Source organism: Rhinatrema bivittatum, chromosome 4, assembly GCF_901001135.1.
Source record: "Rhinatrema bivittatum chromosome 4, aRhiBiv1.1, whole genome shotgun sequence".
In the NCBI taxonomy this organism is placed as follows: Eukaryota; Metazoa; Chordata; class Amphibia; order Gymnophiona; family Rhinatrematidae; genus Rhinatrema; species Rhinatrema bivittatum.
The window spans coordinates 394,441,199-394,464,610 of NC_042618.1; the positions used below are offsets into that span (position 1 = coordinate 394,441,199).

At 42.6% G+C, this 23,412-nt stretch overlaps 1 protein-coding gene across 1 annotated transcript in view; it reads right to left on the bottom strand.

The window, feature by feature from the left end:
* The window catches only part of PRICKLE2 (prickle planar cell polarity protein 2), a 219,755-nt gene that overhangs the window by 137,600 nt on the left and 58,743 nt on the right, over positions 1 to 23,412 (bottom strand). The gene's annotated exons all lie outside the window — the stretch shown is intronic.

Consider the following 23,412-nt stretch of genomic DNA (forward strand, 5'->3'; position numbering starts at 1 on the left):
GTAAATCAATCGCTTTTTTTTTTTCTCCCCCCAAATCAATAATCCCCCAAGGAAGTTATAGCAGAAACAAAATCCCTTTAAACCGGATTGTCTCTCTCTCTCTCTCTCTCTGTGTGCTAGGAATAACTGGTAAAGCAACACTAATCAAAACAGGATGGTTTAAGGACACTAATTATTCTCCTAGAACTCTGATCCTTCTTGGTACTTGACCAAATCTGAGCATACTTTCCAGGGCGAGTTACTCTTTTATAGTAAACATGTGTCTCGTGCAATGTTCTGAAAAAAATTATAACCAGGTTATTTAAGGTAAATGTTTTAATATATCATTAACCCTTTGTTGTCCCGACTGCAAAGGGCCTTCTTCCATGCCGTGGCTATGGCTAAATTATTTAGAACACAGAACCTTTAAATTATTTGTGGATGTTTCTTTATTGCCCATACATGGGCTGATAAAAATTCATCAGCCAGATTTTTGTCTGCAGCTATACTAGCCAAAGGCGTTCAATAGTGGCAGTGGTGTGAATTTTAGGTGATGCTGTGACAAGGGGGACACCTGAAAAACACGCCGGATTACAGGTTCCAGCACTGCAGCTTCATTATTTCTCTGATTTCTATTATTAGGGGTGGACCTCAGCTCGCCCACCCATTCAGTTGTCAGGTAGTCATTAATTGTGCTGGAAGGCACTGATGTGTTCCTTGGCTCTCCTAGGAAGGAGAGCAGAAGATAGGGGATTCAGAAAAATCAAACAGTCAAGCACTGAAGCATCATGAACAGGGTTTAGCTAAAGAGATTTTGGGTGCTTTCGGGTCTTCTTCTTTCCCCACCCATTCCGATAGGTTAAGTTTAAAACTGGCCATGTCAAGGACATCATAAGAACATAAGAACATGCCATACTGGGTCAGACCAAGGGTCCAACAAACCCAGCATCCTGTTTCCAACAGTGGCCAATCCAGGCCATAAGAACCTGGCAAGTACCCAAAAACTAAGTCTATTCCATGCTACTGTTGCTAGTAATAGCAGTGGCTATTTTCTAAGTCAACTTAATTAATAGCAGGTAATGGACTTCTCCTCCAAGAACTTATCCAATCCTTTTTTAAACACAGCTATATTAACTGCACTAACCACATCCTCTGGCAAGAAATTCCAGAGTTTAATTGTGCGTTGAGTGAAAAAGAACTTTCTCCGATTTGTTTTAAATGTGCCCCATGCTAACTTCATGGAGTGGCCCCCTAGTCTTTCTATTATCTGAAAGAGTAAATAACCGATTCACATCTACCCGTTCTAGACCTCTCATAATTTTAAACACATCTATCATATCCCCCCTCAGCTGTCTCTTCTCCAAGCTGAAAAGTCCTAACCTCTTTAGTCTTTCCTCATAGGGAAGCTGTTCCATTCCCCTTATCATTTTGGTTGCCCTTCTCTGTACTTTCTCCATCGCAACCATATCTTTCTTGAGATGCGGTGACCAGAATTGTACACAGTATTCAAGGTGCGGTCTCACCATGGAGCGATACAGGAGCATTATGACATTTTCTGTTTTATTCACCATTCCCTTTCTAATAATTCCCAACATTCTGTTAGTTTTATTGACTGCTGCAGCACACTGTACCGACGATTTCAATGTGTTATCCACTATGACACCTAGATCTCTTTCTTGGGTGGTAGCACCTAATATGGAACCCAACACTGTGTAACTACTGTTGTGGTCCTGGCCGCGAACACAGTGGCCAGGCCCTTACCTCTTGATTCCCGGACTTGCTCCCGCCTCCGGAGTCCTAGCTTGCGGCCTGTTTGGCGGCATCCCCATTGGGGCAGCGCCGCCGTGAAGGTTCCGGTGGACACCCTGCCCCTAGGCACGCGCGTGCGCCACTTGGGCGCCTTTGTAGCCAGTTTCCCGCCAGTGCCGCGGCCTTGATAAGCTGGCCGCAGCCATCCAACCTTTGCCTTGCAATGGGTTAGCATTCTGGTTTCCTGTTGCATTGCGCCCCGGAGTGACCTGCTTAGCTATGTCACTCAGTTCCTGCTACAGTACCTGCTTGGTTCCTGCCTGCTTGCTACAGTACCTGCTTGGTTCCTGCCCGGTTCCAATACCCGAGTCTTGCTACAGTTCCTGTCTGGTTCCAATACCCGAGTCTTGCTACAGTTCCTGCTTGGTTCCAGTACCCGAGTCCTGCTATAGTTCCTGCCTGGTTCCAGAACCCGTACCCAGTTATAGTATCTCTACTGTCCTAGTCTGGTTCCAGTTACCTGTCCCGATCCACAACCCTCCTAAGTCCCAGCGGCCAGGCCCCTACGGGCTCCTCCCGGGGGGCTTCGGCTTCCAAGGGTGAAGCCACCTAGGTCCCAGCGGTTGGGCTCCTACGGGCTCCTCCCGGGGGAGCACCAGCTTCCAGGGTGAAGAGCATCTACGTCCCGCCTGAACATCTGCCTCCCAGCCCGCTGTTCATCAGAGACATTGTCCATCTCTTCCTAGTCTCCAGCAGGTCGGCCCAAGGGTCCGCTAAACTGAGACTCCCACAACAACTATAACCTGGGTTATTTTTCCCTTATATGCATCACCTTGCACATATCCACATTAAATTTCATCTGCCATTTGGATGCCCAATTTTCCAGTCTCACAAGGTCTTCCTGCAATTTATCACAATCTGTTTGTGATTTAACTACTCTGAACAATTTTGAATCATCTGCAAATTTGATTACCTCACTCGTCGTATTTCTTTCCAGATCATTTATAAATATATTGAAAAGTAAGGGTCCCAATACAGATTCCTGAGGCACTCCACTGCCCACTCCCTTCCACTGGGAAAATTGCCCATTCAATCCTACTCTCTGTTTCCTGTCTTTTAGCCAGTTTGTAATCCACGAAAGGACATTACCACCTATCCCATGACTTTTTACTTTTCCTAGAAGCCTCTCATGAGGAACTTTGTCAAACGCCTTCTGAAAATCCAAGTACACTACATCTACCGGTTCACCTTTATCCACATGTTTATTAACCCCTTCAGAAAAGTGAAGCAGATTTGTGAGACAAGACTTGCCTTGGGTAAAGCCATGCTGACTTTATTCCATTAAACCATGTCTTTCTATATGTTCTGTGATTTTGATATTTAGAACACTTTCCACTATTTTTCCTGGCACTGAAGTCAGGCTAACCAGTCTGTAGTTTCCTGGATCGCCCCTGGAGCCCTTTTTAAATATTGGGGTTACATTTGCTATCCTTTAGTCTTCAGGTACAATGGATAATTTTAATGATAGGTTACAAATCTTTACTAATAGGTCTGAAATTCTAGATTGCTTTAGAGAATAAAGTATTGCCCTTTCTTGAAGTCCAAATCAACTCTCAGACTCTGGAATTTTCTGTGGTGTAATAATAATAATTTTTGTATTTATATTCTGCATTTTGTGACACTTCAAAGTGCATTACATCCAGGAACTCTAGACATTTTCCTACCTCCAGAAGATTTATAGACTAACAGGCTCAATCACAAATTGTATTAGGCCATTTACATCGCAATAAATACTGTTTATTGTGTGGTAAATGACTTAACTCGGGGATAACGTGAGGAATTAGAAATATCTCTTGTTATTTCAGCCTCGGCACCACGTGTATATAATAAGTTGATTATAGAGTGCACATATATGCTAAAATCATCTCAATAAAATAACATGGCTTGCTTAAAAAATCATTTGAGTTGTAGCTAACTTCCCCCAAGTGCATCAGGATGCTAGTGCACATCTGGATGCTCCCGGGGTCATTGCTCTGAGTGAGCCCTCTCCCTCAAACGTTGTCAAAAACCCGGATCCTATATCCCACCCTATTCTCCTACTGGAGCCGGATGTATTAAAAAAAAAAAAAAGTTAAATTTAAAACATTTTTAAGGCCAGCACCGGCCCTGCCCCCTGCCCTCCAGGGGGTGGGGAGTCCCGCTGCCAGGAGCTGGGGACTCCCCACCCTCTAGATCACCCCTTACCTATAATATGAGCCCTGGTGGCTATTGAAAAATGGCCACCACCCAGCCCAAAGCCTAGGAGGCATTCTGGGCTCCCACTGGACTTCCAAGGTTTACAATGTGAGTAAAGGAGGGGTCCAGAGGGTGCGCTAGGGTGGACATCCGAGCCTCCAAGGGCCAGAATGTTGTATTGCAGGGGAGGAGTGGAGGGGAAGGGGGGAAATGCTTAAATGTTACTCTATTTTTTTTTATATGGCAGCTTCCAGAGACGTTGGGGGGGGGGGGGGGGGAGGTTTAAGACAGGAGGTTTGTGGAGACCCCAGGTTATTTGGCAACTTTTGGGTGGGGGGCTTAAAGGGGCTGTCAGTCCCTTTAAGCCAAGGTGGCCCCACAGTCCCGGGGCCTCCACTGTGTGAGGGTGTTGGGGAATAGCTCGCTTCACTTCACTTCAAAGCGGCAGGGTTATTTACTGCTGCTTTGAGATTCCCACAGCATTTTTCCCCAGAGGAAAAAAAAATACCACAGCTTAGTGAATAAGCCCCTAAATTTGTACCTGCAAGAAATGAGGACAAAAAGACTCAACCCAGCAATTCTACTTCAATCAGTGCTAAGGTGCTGGCAGCTGAGCTACTAGAAGTACTACTACCACTACTTTTCACTACCTACTCAGCACTGTACAAAATCAGACAGTCCTTGCTCAGTAGAGCTTACAATGTAATCAAGACAAACATACAGGACAGAACTGGGAAATTTCATTGGCTGAACCTCCGCTCCCAATTAATTATTCTTTTCTACTTTACCTTGTTTACAGAAAGATTGAGCAGGATGATGATAATGGTGTGTGCGCTGGGGAAGGGGACAGAGAGAGAAGAACAGATGCAACCTAATTAATAGCTACTGCTATTAATTGCATCAGTAGCATGGGATCTTCTTAGTGTTTGGGTAATTGCCAGGTTCTTGTGGCCTGGTTTGGCCTCTGTTGGAAACAGGATGCTGGGCTTGATGGACCCTTGGTCTGACCCAGCATGGCAATTTCTTATGTTCTTAATTCAACTCCCTGAAATTATATCTGCACACCCCCCCCCTCCCCCCGGCACACTATCCTTTACGAATAGCAAACCTATGTGGCATAAGCATCCAAAGTGCCATTGGTAATCAGTTCTAGTGGCTCTCAAGAGGCCTATAGACATGGGCACAAACCAACCCAGTAATTCTAGATCCTTGGGGCTTGACTTCACACTTGAGGCATAAGGTGTTCCCAATCCCGTTTAGAGCTGCTAAAATTGCACCTCAGATATGAATAGAAGCTCCGTCTTGTAAAGCGCTCACTTCATTAGCTGAGCATGAACATACACCGCCGATACCATTTAATCTAATAGGAGAAAAGAGTCAGCAGGAAGTAGGTAGTATGTCTGGATAACTATCCTTTACTTTGTATAGTTCTATAAAATCTTCTCATGAAAAATACACATTGTAAGCAGGTTGTATTTCACTTCTCTTTCCTTTTCTTTTTCCAACATGATCTGCTGCTCACATCTCTCTGTAAGCAGCCATGGTTTCCCCTCTGCCTATGGCAGTAAATTACCATCTAGGCATCTTTTCCTTTGTCACTGCTCTTCTGTGAATCAGTTGGTAGCAGACTGACCTTTCCTTCCTGCTCGAGTGACCAAGTGGATCATCATCTGTAATGTTTTTTCTAGCTTAGATTACAGGCAATGATGCATTTTATGTCTGTGTGATGTAAATTCACTAAGGGCCTTTGGGGAATGGCAAATAAATCAAAGAAATAAAACTACCAAATTGGCAACACAATATAGAAATACAAAATATGACAGCAGATCTGGTTTGTCCAATTTCATTCCTGTTGTTTTGCCATATGCTTCAGTTAGGAGAGAACTTGGGGGTAGGGGTGACCATCCTATGCTCCGCACATTGGGGAACCCCATGAGACTGTAGCAGTCCCGTCCCTGGCACTATAATTTCCTGGCACAGCTGCAGATAACATTACTCGGGCTAATTCGTCCTGGGCCCTGCAATCCTCCTAGTGTCAGTCATAGCTCCAGTCGATCTCTGACTTCAACTTCACTCCTCTGCAGCTAAGGATCCTTTGTGCGTATTCCACATCTTCTTCTCTCCACTGCTTCCAGCTGGAGGACATTCCATGCATCCATCAAACTTTCCATGTAAAGATATTTTCTAATATGACTCTAGATTCTACCCTGAGCATCATATACATTTATCATATACTATTAAATGGTCCAAATTTCAATCTTTAAATGCATCTAAATTTCACTTCCTTTTTTTTTTTTTTAGGTTTTCTTTATAGTATGTGTACTGTGGAATGCCTTCTATGCCTGATCACGTCATTTTTCAACTTGCGTGCTTAACGCTCCTGTCCATTAAAAGATACACACACAAGTTGAAAAAACATGGATGAAGAACAGCAGACAGCATGGTCAGCTTTACACGGGGGCCTAGGGCTGAAACAAAGGAATGGGCCTAGCCAGTGCCTGGTGGCCTGAAACTCAGCTTTGCCATGGGGGCTCCTTATGCACTGAGGGCCTGAGTTATTTTTCCTCACTTGGCTCCTTCCCCCACCCCTCAAAACGATCTCTGGCAGGAGAAACTGGAGGCCAGAGCACTGGGACTCCCCAGGCCTTGCCAGCTGAAGAACAGTGGAAGAAGCTGTTAACTGAAGAGAAGGGGTAGCCAGCAGCTGGAGCAATGGGACTGGTGGGGTTTTCCAGGCCCCACCAGCTAAAGAGGAGGAGAAGGAAACAGCAGCCAGAGCTTTAGGGCTGGTAGGGTTCCCCAGGCCCCCATCAGCCATAGAGATGGAGGAGTTGATAGCTGGAGCAGCAACGCTCCTCAAGTCCCACCAGCTAAAGAAGAAAAACGTAAATAATGCCTTTACAAATTTTGTGTACTCTAACGTACACATTTCCAGTCTTGTTATTCATTCTTTACCTCTATTTGAGAAATCCCCATATTTAATGAGGCAGAATATAAAATGAATGATCACCTTCCCTGGAGAGGGAAATCTGGCCTATAACTCAAGGAGAAAAATATGTAGTTAGTGATATGGAAACCTCTGCTAATTATATGCTAATTTCTATTACAGTAGGCAACACAGTGAACATTAGCATTATAGTGCAAACCTACAATACATTTGCTAGCTTTAACAAATGGGCCACTGTTTCTTTGCAATTTTGTTTTCACTTAAATTCTTTTGACATGTCAATTTATCATCTTATCATTCTGCTAAAACTACAGTTATCCAAATTAAAACCTCTTCTTGCTCATTACAATGTTCCAATAAATGTACAGGTCATAATCAGTTACACTGCTGTATACTAACAATACTTGTACAAGATATGTAGCCATCCGGCTGGTCCTCTAAAAATATGGAGAATTGGCATGAATTTCCTGTAGAGATCCTGATAGATTTCTTCCCCAAGCAATTTGGCCATGAATATCTAAAATGTTTTGGAAATAGGTGCAGAGTGCAAATTTCTTATTTGCGTTCAAAAGGGTCGATTAGAAACAATTTCATTTTGCGAATATTTTCATAAGTGTTCCTCGGAAATGTACATATTTGCAAAACAATTCCCCATGGATTTAAAAAAAAAAAAAAAAAAAGGCAGGCTTGTAAATACAGCCAAGAATGTAATGGAAATGTGAAATTTGTTCCATGTCAACATTTATCTTTTTTTTTTTCTAATGTATCCCCCCATTGTCTAAGTTTCTCTTTAAAAAGCTGAGAGAGAGAGAGAGAGCGTGAAAGAGTGAGAAGGGCATGAATCATGCTCAGTTGGATGCTGCTGCTTTACAGCAGCCATGCTTAAGGGCAATGCACATGCTCAGTAGCTAGAGAAACCGCATGTGGAATAAGTGAATATAGCCAGCAGGAGGGTGAGATTTTCTCCTCCCCTGAGGAGGTAGCAAATCTGTGATACAAACAGGCCAGAGGACAGTGGAAATCTGAGTGGGTTGCAGGACTCAAGTTGTGTCAACTTTCCTTTCAGATGGAGTATTGGACTCCTAAAAGCTGTGGAGCCAGAAGAATACTCATAAAGAAGAAGATTACTTCAGGAACTGAAGGAAGTTACAAGTAACAAAAAGCTTGAACTCTAAGAAAGGGACTGGGAAATTAAGAAATTCTGTTTGTTTTTTCTGTTATACTCAGAAAGATAATTATAGAAAAATGATCATTTGCATTCTTTTAATGAGTACTTGATTTCATGGTTGATGAAGAAACAACTTTATTTTTTCAGGTATAAATTACATATATAAAATTAAATTGTTGGTTAAAAGAAATAACTTTCTCCCCCTCTCTGGGTTTTCCTGAGAAGCTGATAAATGGCTACCAAAGGGGAAATGAAAAAAATCTAGACACTGAATTGAACTCTTAGTACTTGTTATATTAATTCTTCCTGAAACATGAGAATACCACATAAGATATGTTTTGCAGTGAAGTAGCCCAACGTGCATCTATGTATTTGTACTATAAATATTCTTAGTAATGATCCTCTGCATTTGTAAATACGAGTAGAATAAGAGGAGAAAGCTTAGTTTTATGCGATATCGTTTCTGTATTCCTGCACAGCATCACTTTTTTTTTTTTTTTTAAAGCTTATCTTTTACAAATAATAATTTTCTTGAACACCTCTAAGGTAATTAAAAGGAACAAGGACAGACTATAGTGCTTGTTTGGATTGTCAGCAAACAACAGGACATGGAGAGGGTAGATACAGTCGGTTATCATTAGTAGTCTGGTCACCAGGGCACTAAAATTGAGGAATAACAGATCAGGTTGCCTTTCTGAATTATTTAGTGGATAATCTCTAAGGGGGATCTTATCTTGTCACGGATGTATGCTCACAAGAAAGGTTGCATGCCGCTTGCAACCTGGAAGCTCCAAAACCTCCACCAAGGGTCATAAAACGCAAGGAACTTTGATCCTGGGAAGCTGCTTTGCTGTAAAGAATGCTCTATAAGGGTGCATGAAATAAAGTTAAGGTGCAGTGGCAGTGTCTTATGCACAGCAGCACTACCGTCAAGGACTCCGACAAATCCACAAGGAACAATCGTCTTCTGATGACTGAAAACCTGCGTCTCATTCACAAATCATGACGACTGGGCAGCAGAAGGCATTGGAAATGGCTGAAATCCTCTCTGGTATGCACACGATGCCCCACGGGTGGTCCAATATGCCTGTGCACCCCTCAAAGGCAGGGCAAAGGAAAACATTGCTATTTTCTAAAAGGAAAGATCTTTAGCAACCAGTGACAACTCAATCATCAAAACACAGAAGAGGGAGCTTGTCTCATCGGTTTGGAAACCACCAGTGCCTGGGGCTATTTCTGATATGGTCACCGAGGTTCCAATGCATTTTGAAATGTCTTTCAGTAGAGAGGAGTAATGTAAATTTAGCATCCAGATATCAAGCTTATCCACATCTTACTCGTATCCTGGGTACCTTGCCTTTCTACAGCCATGTGATCTCAGTACTGCTGGCTGCAGCAGGGCTGAGGGCTGGAGATATTAGACATGCAGCTTTTTCTTGAGATAAAAATCTTCACAGTGATAATGATCTACTCCCACGTATGCACACTTGAGAAAGAATCAAACCAAACCCCTCCCCCCCCCGCCGAGTGTCCTAGTTTTTGAGTTTAGGATGTGCATTACATCTAAAATTACATGCGTTTCTACTGTATTCAGTGGTGAATGTGCAATGATCAAGCAGCATGACTAAATAGCAATAGAAAAATATTATGTACTAATGGAGTTTCCATGAACCCCCCTCATAAGGATTTAGAAGACTCCCTGAGCTTTCCTATAATTACATTGTAGGGAGCCTTATCAGCCATTCAAGTCGGAGGGAAAGGATGACAAAGCAAAACTCAAGTCATTTTATCCAAGACATGAGGGGCAAACAAAAGCCATATAATTGAATTATTGGAAATATCCAAGAGCCCTTATGAACATACTATAAAACTCAATGCGCTTTTTTAGGCTGTAACATAAAATGAAAGAAACAACCTCCCTTTTACAATGACTCACTGCTTAAGGCTTTTCCTACGTAGAATTGTAAGGTCCAGCTACTGAACTGATTCAACAGCATTTTATGCTTTAATATCCTGCTCAGAGTGGCCTCATGGCCAGAGACATATTTTTAAATTAAAAAAATGAAAAGTGAAGAAGAATGGATGCAGCATCAAATAAGAATGAGTGTGTGTGTGTGTGTGTGTGTGTGTCTTATTAGGATGCAAGATTCTCGCAAAACTCAGCAACATCCTATTATCATTGGATAGAAAAAGAATGAAAAATGAAAGGCATACAGGTTTTGCCATATTTTGCTTCTACTTTTCAAATGTGGCATCAGCAGTTCACACATGAAACCTCTTACAGAAATCAGAAGGTGCAGGGTGTGTGAAGGCTTCTGACTTCGTTATTTATTATAAAGGCATATACAAAATGTATTTTTAGACTTCTTTCAGAAGGAAAAGGCGGCTCATGAGATGGGAGGGGGAGGAGAAAGAGAGAGAGTGAATGAGTGTGTTTCACCCTAATAGCTAACTGTTTCGTTTGGTGTCCTGGTCACCCCGAACTTTCTGGATATGTTAGGGAAGACCTGTCCGGGCTCTTTTTAATCCTGGATCCAGTACGCATGTAGATCGCAGGCATGCATGTCCAGGGACGAGAGAACATCTCTTTTGTTGGGGGTGGCCAAGCAAATCAACCAGGCTCTGCCTCCAACTTCACCCCCCCCAGCCTCCACTGCCAATTTCCTATACTTGTACAATTAGTCAGTCAATCACAGAGTCGAATGAATCATTCCCAGACTAATCAATAAAAAGCCCGATGCTAGAAAACCAGACATAGTGGTAAAGGATTAAATGACAAAAACAAAATTACTAATACAAGTGTCAAAGACTATTTCCCCACACATCTCACCATACAAAAAAAAAAATATATATATTCTGGTGTCATCTCAGTAACAGCAATACAAACTCACATTGTGAAATACAAAATCCTACAAAAAAAACCCCCCACAACACATATATAGCTAATTTGTCATGACAAAGCAGTACTAACTCTCAGGACTCAAACAGCACTACTTATGAAGAGGCAGCACTGCAAATACTGCAACAGACCATAAAACACCAATTTCTATCCTCCTGGGAAAACGCAAGAAACCAGACTGCTACCTGCTAGTGGACAATGAGGGAGGCTCAGGGGCCCCAACATAAATCCTACTCCACCTCTTTCACTATTTTGCTCCTTCTCTCCACATCCTCTGCTCAGCACCTAGCGTCCCCCCCCCCCCCCCCAGTCCTCTCTCTCCCCCAGCCCAGAGTGCAGATTCCCGCCTCTCTCTCTCTCATCCAGCCCCCACCAGAAAACCAGGAATGGCAAGAGGAGAGAAAAAGGGTGCCAGGAATAGATAGGGGGATTAGAGGTCCAGGTCTGGGGGAAAGGGAGGGGGAGTGGATGGGCGATAGAGAGAAGGGAGGATCTGAAATGGGGAACAGACTCTAACATAAAGGGTAGACTGAGGGGAGGGAAGGAGGTGTTCCCTACCTCTACACTGGCCCAATTCCCTCTCATTCTCCACCGCCTCACTAGCCTCTTTCTCATCCCCAATCCTGCATATGATCTCACACACACAGATAGCTGCCGGCCACCCCAGTCTGCCTGTGCATTCTACCACTACCACCCCTCCCCCTGCCAGCTTGACCCACCATCACCCCTCCCCCAACCATACTACCTGCAGGTCCCAGCAGAATCCCAGCCAGTCTGCCTGCCTGCACATCCCACCACCCTCAGTGAGCTTGCCTGCGTATCCCACTACTCAGCCAGCCAGCCGGCCTGCTTATCCCTCCCTCCCCAGTCAGCATACCTTCCTGATTTTCTCTGAGATTTTCTGCCGCCAAGAATTTTCAGTGTCTTGGCCAGTCGTCCGTCCCCCCTCCCCCCCCCCCCGAAACAACTAATGCTGGCACCACGCGCCTTTCTATGATCTTGAGCCGCGCAGGCATCTCCATTCTACGATAAGTTTGCAAGACTTTAAGACTACAAGATCAGCGTGGTTGCTGCTGCTCTCATACTGATTTTGCAGTCTTCATCTTGATGATCACCGTAATTGGAAGTCAGAGAGCCATTCTGTGCCTGCATTAGTAGTTTGGGACACCGGACAAGACAATGAAGATCCTTGGTGACAGGAAAACTTGGTGGGGCCAAGGCCTGGGTGGCCCACCCTATTCCGACACCTATGTGCATGTCCCGGAAAACAGACTCCTTTAGCCTTTGACTCTGGGTGGAACTTCTTGTTTTCAGCTATGTTTAAACATGACTAAAATCGGAGATTGTCCTTAAATCATGCTGGCAACATCTCATTAATGTTTTTAATATTTGGATTTACAAGCATAAAACCCATATAATCTAAATAGAATGCATACAAGCTCATGCTGATTATATTTGATTAATACCTTAGACAAGTTACAAGAAAAAAAACTAGGATTATTAAAACAGAAATGAAAGCTCAACCCCTTCCATAAATTTCACATTAAAATTAGATTAATATCTTAATAAAAGCAGAGTTAAAAATTCTGAAACTAAATGTGTATTATAGAAACTTGAACAGATTTACTATTTAAATATTTTTCCTGGGATTTTCCATGATCAGTTAAGCTTTCTTTTAAAATGTATTCTGAGAAAAGTGTATAATAAATCAATTTTCTTAGTTACTAAAGATACAAATATCTAAACTTTTCATCAGTTATGTTAATTAAAAATAGAAAGAGAATAATGATGGAAGATGAGGACTAAGCTCTATCTAGCATGCCCAATGCCACAGACTCCAGTTCCTCTCTGGCATTCCCCTCACTTCCTTGGGACTAGGGATCTCTCTATGCTTATACCATGCTTGCTTGAATTCCATCACCATTTTTGTTTCCATCACTTCCACCAGAAGGCCATTCCATGCATCCATCATCCCTTCCATGAAGCAGTATTTTCTAATGTTGCTCTTGAGTCTACCCTTTGGAGCTTCATACTAGGGATGTGCAATTCTTTAAAATGAATGGCACATCCGAAGTGAAAAAAGCCATTTCAGTTCATTACAAATGGAACAAGCTAAAAATAGCCTTGCCCGAAAATACCCGAAAATTGTTGGGTATTTTCAGTCCATTAAAGGACCCTTCTGATTCCATTCCCCCCTGCCAATAAGCTGGGGCTCAGGCCTGCGCATGGATGGAGTTTGGTAAGAGGTGGCTGTGGAGAGTGTCATGGAACCCCCACTGGGATCAAACTAAAAGGGTGATTTATTTGTCACAGGTTATATAGGGATGACTCCCTGATGACAGCTACATGGGAATGGAGGACAAATTTGAAATTTAATATTTAAAAAGTGTGATGTTCAAGTATGTGCTTTTTCAGGACTGTTCTTGGGCGGAGGGAGGTGCTGATTATGATTGAGTTGTTAATTATCAAAATCTCGGGGAGGGGGGGAGAGGAGAGAACTTATGGATCCGTGACCGGATCTATTAGGTACTGGCTTTGTCCACTCTAATATTTGCCAATTCCATGCAAACCCTTCTGTTCCATATCTGAACCACTACTGTATGTACCCCTTCCAACCTTCTGCCATCCTTCTCCTACAGCTTGGTGGACACTTGTTTTTTGCTCATCCTCCTCCACAAGTGTCCCTTTCTGCTCTGTCTTAAGTCCCACCCCTGCACTTCCTGTTACCTCCCTTCAGTGTCATTCTCTTTTCTTCAGCTTGAGCACTTTCGCGGTTTCCCTCAGCTTTTCCAGAGATTGGTTCCTATCTTCCTCTTTCCAAGGCCCAATTGTACCTTTTGAGTGTTAAAATCTGCCCTTACTGTATTAGTCACCTCCTTGGAAAGCCACTCCGGTTCTCCTTTTCCTCTTATTTACTTTTCCTAACAAAGATTTGCAGCCCTTTCTGTCCTTTCCTTTTGCCCACTGTTGGGCTGTATAAAGATTTCCCCTTTTTAACAAAGTCGGTACTCTTGACCTCCAGGTCGCTGACCTTTGTGTGACCCCTATCTGGTTTGGCTCTGGAGCTCAGGTGACCATTCTTGGATGTTAGACAAACTTTATTTAAAAAAAAAAAAAAGAAATTTGTATTTGGGCAAAAGCTACAGATTATGTCTTCCTTGCTTCACTATACCGGTAACCATCAGATCTAAAATTGTGTTGGTTTTTTTTTTATTTACTCGGTGAATATTTTGGCCCAAAATGACTGCCCAATAGAGGTGGAAACACAATATTTTACATTAAAAAAAAAAGACTAAGAGCTGAACTTGGTTGAAGGCTTTAGTGATCCCTATAGACATTAGAGGTTATCTATGGCCATTAGCGTAGTGATCGGTACATGAACAAATGTTTACAGGAGTTGAATTTCAGCAGAAAAGTAAATGAGAACTAGATGCTACACGACCCACCTGCAGCTGTAACTTGCCACATTTAAGTGGCACTCAACTTGTCATGTCTTGTCTTTGAATGAAGACACATAAAAAAAACACAATAATACTAACAAGATGTGTTGTCACGGTGTTTGACCTCTTCTCAGACTGCTGGTCCAGTTGGCTTGCTCACCTTGCTGCTGCTTACAGTCACTGAAGCAACTTGTCTCATCCACTGTGACTGAATTAAGTGCAGTTAAACACAGATAGGTGGCAATTAATAGAAAGAGGAAGGGAGCCCTGGGTGTTGTACGATGCATTCAACTAATAAAATGGAAAGACAAAGCTGACTTAAAAGAAGACGAAGTATAAACAGTAACAGAGCTTTAATGCATTCTCAAATATTATTGAGAAGACATGGCAAGTTTCCTAGCATGGACTGCAGGCAAATTGGCTACACTACCTATCTAAGGGCAAAAAGCAGAAGGAGCAATTTCCTGCAGGAGGTCAAGCCTGTTTGGCTGACAGCTGGGAGACATTCTAGTAGTAAAATGTAGCACAGTGTAGGCAGTCATGTTTGTATGACTGACCGCTGAGTAATTTTCCTATACATAGCAGACCAAGCAGGTAGAACCAGGCAGACTTGGCCTAGGCACATAAATCCCATTTCTACCGCGTAAGTTAGGGTATTTTATAACAGGTGCGTTTCCACGCCATTGCCAGTTTCACCAGTTTGTCCATCAGTTCACCCAGTTGAGAATTAGGTTCTCCAACCCCCCCCCCCCCCCCCGATTTAATAGTCTGCACTCCCCCCTGTTACCCCAGACCCTTTAAACTTGTCATAAATGGCTGTTTTTTGGTTTTTTTTTAAGTTACACCTCCTTCATAGCAGAAGTATACTTTCGTGGCATGGTCCTGGGCGCGCACCCAGGTGCATATTTACGTGCATATCTCTTGGTCCCGCCCAGGAATGTCCATGCTCCACCCCTTTTTGAATCTCAGTGAGATATGGGTGCAGCCCGAGTTGTGTGCACATTCCTGAGCTTTGAAAATACAGTGGGCGCGAGAAAATCCAATTTGTGTACGCATCCCCTAATTTTGGCACACACCAGGCTTTTAAAATTCACTTATAATATCTAAAAATTGCATATAATAAAACAAAACACAGAATATCACACTACAATAGATCAGAAAAATAAAGCAGAAATGTTTCTGAAATAAATCTGCAATCACCATCAAAGCAGGATGATTAGTAAAAAGAGCCCTTGGTAACTGATTGACTCACACATCAAGAGGCAATTATACTAACCAGTGTTAAAAATGCTATCGCAGTGCAAGGTGCCAGCTAGTTTTAATGCTGGTGTTACACTAGGCTCTAATGTCCGATGCACTACCTAATGATACAGACACAGCTCCTGGCTTCCTGTGGCATATTTTTCTAGCTTCTGAGGCAATTCTGTTTCACATCCCACTGTGCAAAAACCTCAATTTTTTTTATTGAAAACAACGTGAAAGGTTTTCAAACAACATTTAAACTATAAATAAATAGGAAATTTACCATGTGCAAAAATCAACTATTTATAAAATAAAGACCTAGAGAAACTTTTAACTCTGAAATGTCATTTTTGGATTGAACTACAATACAACCATCCTTTCTATATTATCCTGAGTATATGAACTTAGGTATGCTGAAGCTGTGCTCAGCATCAACAAAGTTTGTCATGCTGTTAATTGAAATTAATGCCATCTCTGCCAGCTGTGAGACAGGAACAGCTGCACACTTCCAAAATACATCCAGGTCATTGCCAACTGGCATATGGCTGACCACAAATGCAAGTACAAAGACTATTGTATAAAGATGAAATTCTAAAGGAACATCTCATCATCTAGGAATTATATTTATTTATTAAAAAGGTATTTATCAACTGCCATTCCAATGATTGCAGTGGCTCATAAATAAAACACATAATTTACAATCAAATGCAAAAACACAAAATATTGATATATAATCAATATACAAATTTACAAACTAAAAAAATATGCAATAGTATAAAATCAAAAGTAAGAAAAAAAATTAAAAACAAAGTAAAATATCTAACCCAATAGCACTATTTGAATTTTTTGTTAGTGGTGGTGGTGGGGGGGGGGGGGGGGGGGGCAAAAAGAGTTGGAAGGCAGCAATGTCATACAATTGAATTTTGAAATTTGAGATTATTGTATCTGAAATCAATGTGTTTTGATGTTACATTTCTTGATATTGATGTTGCATGGTAGTGATGTCTTTTGTACTCAAACAGATTTCCTAAATAATGATGTTTTAGCATCTTCTTGAATGCTTTTGGGTTGGTTAATACACATAGATATCCCAACATCTTGTTCCACAAGACCTGCAACTAATATTGTGCGATTTCTCACTTCTCTTAGGTGTACCTGAGGAATGCTTGAAATTACCATGAGATCCTTATTGGATGATCTCAATGTTTGCTGTGGGGTGTACACATGCAATGCTGCTCCTAACCAAAGCATATCTTCATTGTTATTTTGTGAATTGGCATTAGGATCTTGTAGTCTATCCGATATTGGATTGGAAACCAATGAGGCACTGATAGAATCGGCATATTTGGATGTGCCCAAATCATCTTTGATTTGACTTAGAAATCTTTGAGAAATCAAACACTAACTGCTTACTCTGTCCACTCAATGTTGCGCCCATCAGTCGCAGATGGCTGTGACCTTTGCTGCTCACCTCATTTTGCCCTGAAGCTCCAATTCTGGCAAAGATGGCCACCAATGCCTCTGCACACCGACCTCCCTGTCGTTCCCGGGATGGTGTGGGCAATCCCGGTTGCCATCTTGAATCTGGTGTAACATAGGACGTGCGCACGCCTGCCTCCATCTTATCCACCTCGAGGGCGTCCGCTCTGCATGACGTCACTGCCTACGTGTATCTAAGCCTACCAGACCTTCCTACCAACAAGTTAGCAAGGATTCTATCTTGCTCAATTACTTTTCTCAGAGATGCTTTGCCTCACTGTTCCTGCGTTCCAGACTGAGTGACTCAGGTACCCGCTCCTCGGGGGCCTTGCTGCACTCAAGGCTATCTGCTCCTTGGAGAGTCTTCTTTGCAAGTCTCACCTTCACCAGCTTAGTGAGTACCTCTCGCTACTTCTATGGACGACCCTTCAGTGTTCCTGCTCCGGGGTCTCCGCTGCTGCTACAATGTAACCTTTCAAAAGGGAAACTTTGATAAAATGAGAAAAATTGTTAGAAAAAAACTGAAAGGAGCAGCTACAAAAGTAAAAAAATGTCCAAGAGGCATGGTCATTGTTAAAAAATACCATTCTAGAAGCACAGTCTAGATGTATTCCACACATTAAGAAAGGTGGAAAGAAGGCAAAACGATTACCGGCATGGTTAAAAGGGGAGGTGAAAGAAGCTATTTTAGCCAAAAGATCTTCATACAAAAATTGGAAGAAGGATCCAACAGAAGAAAATAAGATAAAGCATAAATGTTGGCAAGTTAAATGTAAGACATTGATAAGACAGGCTAAGAGAGAATTTGAAAAGAAGTTGGCTGTAGAGGCAAAAACTCACAGTAAAAACTTTTTTAAAAATATATCCGAAGCAGAAAGCCTGTGAGGGAGTCAGTTGGACCGTTAGATGATCGAGGGGTTAAAGGGGCACTTAGAGAAGATAAGGCCATCGCGGAAAGATTAAATGATTTCTTTGCTTCGGTGTTTACTGAAGAGGATGTTGGGGAGGTACCCGTACTGGAGAAGGTTTTCATGGGTAATGATTCAGATGGACTGAATCAAATCACGGTGAACAGAGAAGATGTGGTAGGCCTGATTGACAAACTGAAGAGTAGTAAATCACCTGGACCGGATGGTATACACCCCAGAGTTCTGAAGGAACTAAAAAATGAAATTTCAGACCTATTACTAAAAATTTGTAACCTATCATTAAAATCATCCATTGTACCTGAAGACTGGAGGATAGCAAATGTAACCCCAATATTTAAATAGGGCTCCAGGGGCGATCCGGGAAACTACAGACTGGTTAGCCTGATTTCAGTGCCAGGAAAAATAGTGGAAAGTGTTCTAAACATCAAAATCACAGAACATATAGAAAGACATGGTTTAATGGAACAAAGTCAGCATGGCTTTACCCAGGGCAAGTCTTGCCTCACAATTCTGCTTCATTTTTTTGAAGGAGTTAATAAACATGTGGATAAAGGTGAACCGGTAGATGTAGTATACTTGGATTTTGAGAAGGCGTTTGACAAAGTTCCTCATGAGAGGCTTCTAGGAAAAGTAAAAAGTCATGGGATAGGTGGTGATGTTCTTTCGTGGATTGCAAACTGGCTAAAAGACAGGAAACAGAGAGTAGGATTAAATGGACAGTTTTCTCAGTGGAAGGGAGTGGGCAGTGGAGTGCCTCAGGGATCTGTATTGGGACCCTTACTTTTCAATATATTTATAAATGATCTGGAAAGAAATACGACGAGTGAGATAATCGAATTTGCAGATGACACAAAATTGTTCAGAGTAGTTAAATCACAAGCAGATTGTGATAAATTGCAGGAAGACCTTGTGAGACTGGAAAATTGGGCATTCAAATGGCAGATGAAATTTAATGTGGATAAGTGCAAGGTGATGCATATAGGGAAAAATAACCCATGCTATAATTACACAATGTTGGGTTCCATATTAGGTGCTACAACCCAAGAAAGAGATCTAGGCGTCATAGTGGATAACACATTGAAATCGTCGGTTCAGTGTGCTGCAGCAGTCAAAAAAGCAAACAGAATGTTGGGAATTATTAGAAAGGGAATGGTGAATAAAACGGAAAATATTATAATGCCTCTGTATCTCTCCATGGTGAGACCGCACCTTGAATACTGTGTACAATTCTGGTCGCCGCATCTCAAAAAAGATATAATTGCGATGGAGAAGGTACAGAAAAGGGCTACCAAAATGATAAGGGGAATGGAACAGCTCCCCTATGAGGAAAGACTAAAGAGGTTAGGACTTTTCAGCTTGGAGAAGAGACGGCTGAGGGGGGGATATGATAGAGATGTTTAAAATTATGAGAGGTCTAGAATGGGTAGATGTGAATCGGTTATTTACTCTTTCGGATAATAGAAAGACTAGGGGGCACTCCATGAAGTTAGCATGGGGCACATTTAAAACTAATCGGAGAAAGTTCTTTTTCACTCAACGCACAATTAAACTCTGGAATTTGTTGCCAGAGGATGTGGTTAGTGCAGTTAGTATAGCTGTGTTTAAAAAAGGATTGGATAAGTTCTTGGAGGAGAAGTCCATTACCTGTTATTAAGTTCACTTAGAGAATAGCCATTGCCATTAGCAATGGTAACATGGAATAGACTTAGTTTTTGGGTACTTGCCAGGTTCTTATGGCCTGGATTGGCCACTGTTGGAAACAGGATGCTGGGCTTGATGGACCCTTGGTCTGACCCAGTATGGCATTTTCTTATGTTCTTATGTTCTTACCTCTACTGCAACTCTACAGAGTGAGTACTAGACCTGATCTACAACTCTGCTTCTTTCTTGCTGTGCGGATCCTCGGGTTACCCCGCTCTGCGGACCACTACCGGATCCACGCTGTCTTGTGCCTACTGCCAACATCTACCTCTGGCCTACCCCGCGCTGCGGACCACTATCGGAGCTACTATGCACAAGAACTACCAAGAAGAAAGTATTTCCCGGGTTACCCCACTCTGCGGACCACTACCAGAGAATCCATCTCAGGTCTTCCTGCTCAAGGACTGAGTTTCCAAACCTGCTCCTCGGGTTTCTCTTTGCTGTATAATAAATATGGGCTAGCTTTTAGTAGCTACGCCCGATTTTATAACATGCGTGCGTAGCCGCGTGCATGTTATAAAATCCAGGGTTGGTGCATGCAAGGGGGTGCACACGTGTGCACCTTGCACACGCCGAGCCCTAGGGGAGCCCCGATGGCTTTCCCCGTTCCCTCCGCTCCCCCCCAACCTTCCCCTCCCTTCCCCTATCTAACCTGCCAATGTGCAGCCAAACCGCACATTTTACTTTCAGAAATTAACGCCTGCCAAAGGCTGGTGTTAATTTCTGCCGGCACCAGGAAAGTGTACAGAAAAGCAGAAAAAAAATGCTTTTCTGTACACACTCCGACTTAATATCATAGCGATATTAAGTCGGAGGCCCCAAAATTAAAAAAAAATCAAAATTAAAAAAATAATAATTTTTAATCGGCTGGCGGCCCGTGGGTCAGAAGACGGACGCTCAATTTAGCCGGCGTCCATTTTCCGAACCCGTGGCTGTCAGCGGGCTTGAGAACCGACGCTGGAAAAATTGAGCGTCGGCTGTCAAACCCGCTGACAGCCGCCGTTCCTGTCAAAAAGGAGGTGCTAGGGACGCGCTAGTGTCCCTAGCGCCTCTTTTTACCGCGGGCCCTAATTTGCATCTTCTTCCCCCCTGAATCACATGCACAGGAGAGTGGCCGGTGCCACGCCGGCAGAGCAGGCGCTCGCCAGCTCTCCCGTGACTTTTACTGAATCGGCCCGAAAGTTATTTGGCTCTTGACTGCTCCAGCCTCAGCCTCACCTTCCTGTTCAAGATGCTGGGAGAGGAGGGGCAACAGCATGAAGTAAAAAGATTATTTGTAGGAGACTGAAACAAAAGGCAGTAGCTTCTAGTTTGCTGATTGTGTGGCAGGTTGTAAATTATATGGCAACAGGCTATTTATATGGTTTTACCCATAGGTGCAGAATCGGGGATGCTGATAGTGATCTCTATATCCACTATCAGCATAGCCATGGAAGTACAGGTTGTGACCTGCAAATCAGACTTCTCCATTATAACTGGCCCAAAGTGACAGGGACAATTAGTGTGGGAAAGTCCAGCCTCCTACCCCCAGACCCATGACCATGATCGTGCCACTAGGCCCATGACCACTCCACCCTGGGATTTGCTCTACTGGGACAGGACTTTCAGGGGTGGGAGTGGGGCCACCCGGTTAGACCATGAGTGTGCCCAAGACCAGAGACCCCATCACAGTTGGGTTTTGGGTGGTAGAGGAGGGTTCATGGGCCTAGAGGTACAACTGGGGCTGGGGCATTCGAGGTATCGGCTGGTGTGGCATACATTAACCTGGGCAATTGGCTGGAAACCTAACAACATCTTTTGAGGTGTAATACTTCCAGCCTCATGTGGCCCATCTTAACACGCTTAGGTATTTATGCTGGACAGCACAACTAGTGTGAATACTTGAGCTGATTAATATAATATGTATGCAAATAACACACTATTGATGTGAGCATTAGGTAGTGCCTGTATTAATGGACATTTATTTGTATTTAATATGAGTCCTAACCTTAATGCCCATTAGTACATCGGCCCATAAGTGCAAACAACATCACTGCTCCAGCTCTTGATTGGAGCCATCTTACCCCAGGTTCCTACATATTGCCATTCCACTTCAAGGAAGTAATGCCGTTGCTGAGCTATCCCACTTAAATATATAGGTGAGCAAATAAGTTACCAGCGACTCCTGTTTATTTAACTAATTTCCACTGATTTGATGAAGAGAGTATACATTTTAAAAGCAGGGCTGATGCAAGGATATTAGGCTGGCGCCCTCTCTCCCTCACACACAATTAAAAATTCTGCATTTTTAATAACAGATTTTGAGGTAAAAATATCACTTAATAACATGTATATTATATTTACATGTACTACTGTGGTGCCAGTCAGAAAATACACACTTGGAACCCATGTGATATTAGGTCTATTGTAACATATGCTGGGTGTGGTTTTGGCTCTCAGAAAGCTATGAGTAAACTGAAATACAATTACAATAAGGTATACCTCCCATACCAAAACAGCACTAATGTCCAGCACTCAAACAATATTACAGCAGGTCCTAAAACACTAATACACCTCCTATTAGGAAAACAGAACAAGCCAGGCTGCTATAGATCCCTACAAAGAAATTACACACTAGAGGAATACCTCACCTTGGTCACACATGCACCACACATACAGAACCTCATCAAATACAGATTAAAATATAAATAGAAAAATGCAGAAAAAAAACTAACTGGAAACTGCAACAAGCCAGACTCTGTATGCAATGCAGTCATGAAAAACAGAAATGTCACCATTCTTCATAAAGCATCAAATAAAATAAAATAATATAAAACAATCATAACAGTAAAACCATATTAATAAAAAGAATAAATATTTTGAAATACCTGATTAATAGAATATACAATAATTAAAACCTCATATACCAATTATTAAAAAGTTCCCAAACTCTGAAAAATTATTTCAAAACAGCAGACATCAAATAATACCCAATGATTAAAACTAATAAGGATAAAAATAATCCCCACTCTCTCCATACCTGATTTCCAGTCACCCTGGGATTGTTTTGGATTTTGGCGAGGTGGGATGCACAAATTTTCTCCTCTCTCACATTTACACATTACAACACACCCACACACAGAGACACATACCACAACACACGCTTTCTCTCACACTCACTTGCTTTCTCATATGCTCTCTCATACACATATATACACATACTCTCACACATTTGCTCTTTCATACATGCTCTTGCACACAATTGCTCTTTTATACATGCTCTCACACACAAATGCACTCACATATATATGCATCCTCACATGCTCACACACATACTAACTCACTCTCTCTTTCTCTCCCTCCCTCCTGGAAGGTTCAGATCCCGATGACACACTATGGTGGCAGCAGCAGCACTCACCACACACAAACAAGGCAACAGTGCTGAATGTATCATCTTATGTTGCTTGGAGGTACCCTTCGAGGGCGGCACCTCCATAGTGTCCTCAGTGCTTGCTGATGTTGATGGCATCCCATAACGCCTATGCATCCAACAGAGAGGACACCTGTGGTGCTCAAAGGCATGGAAGGTGCCCCTAGCACCCATCTGCGCCTGGCACATGATGGCGACCATGTCACTTGATGGTGTCCTTGGCATGTGAAAGCAA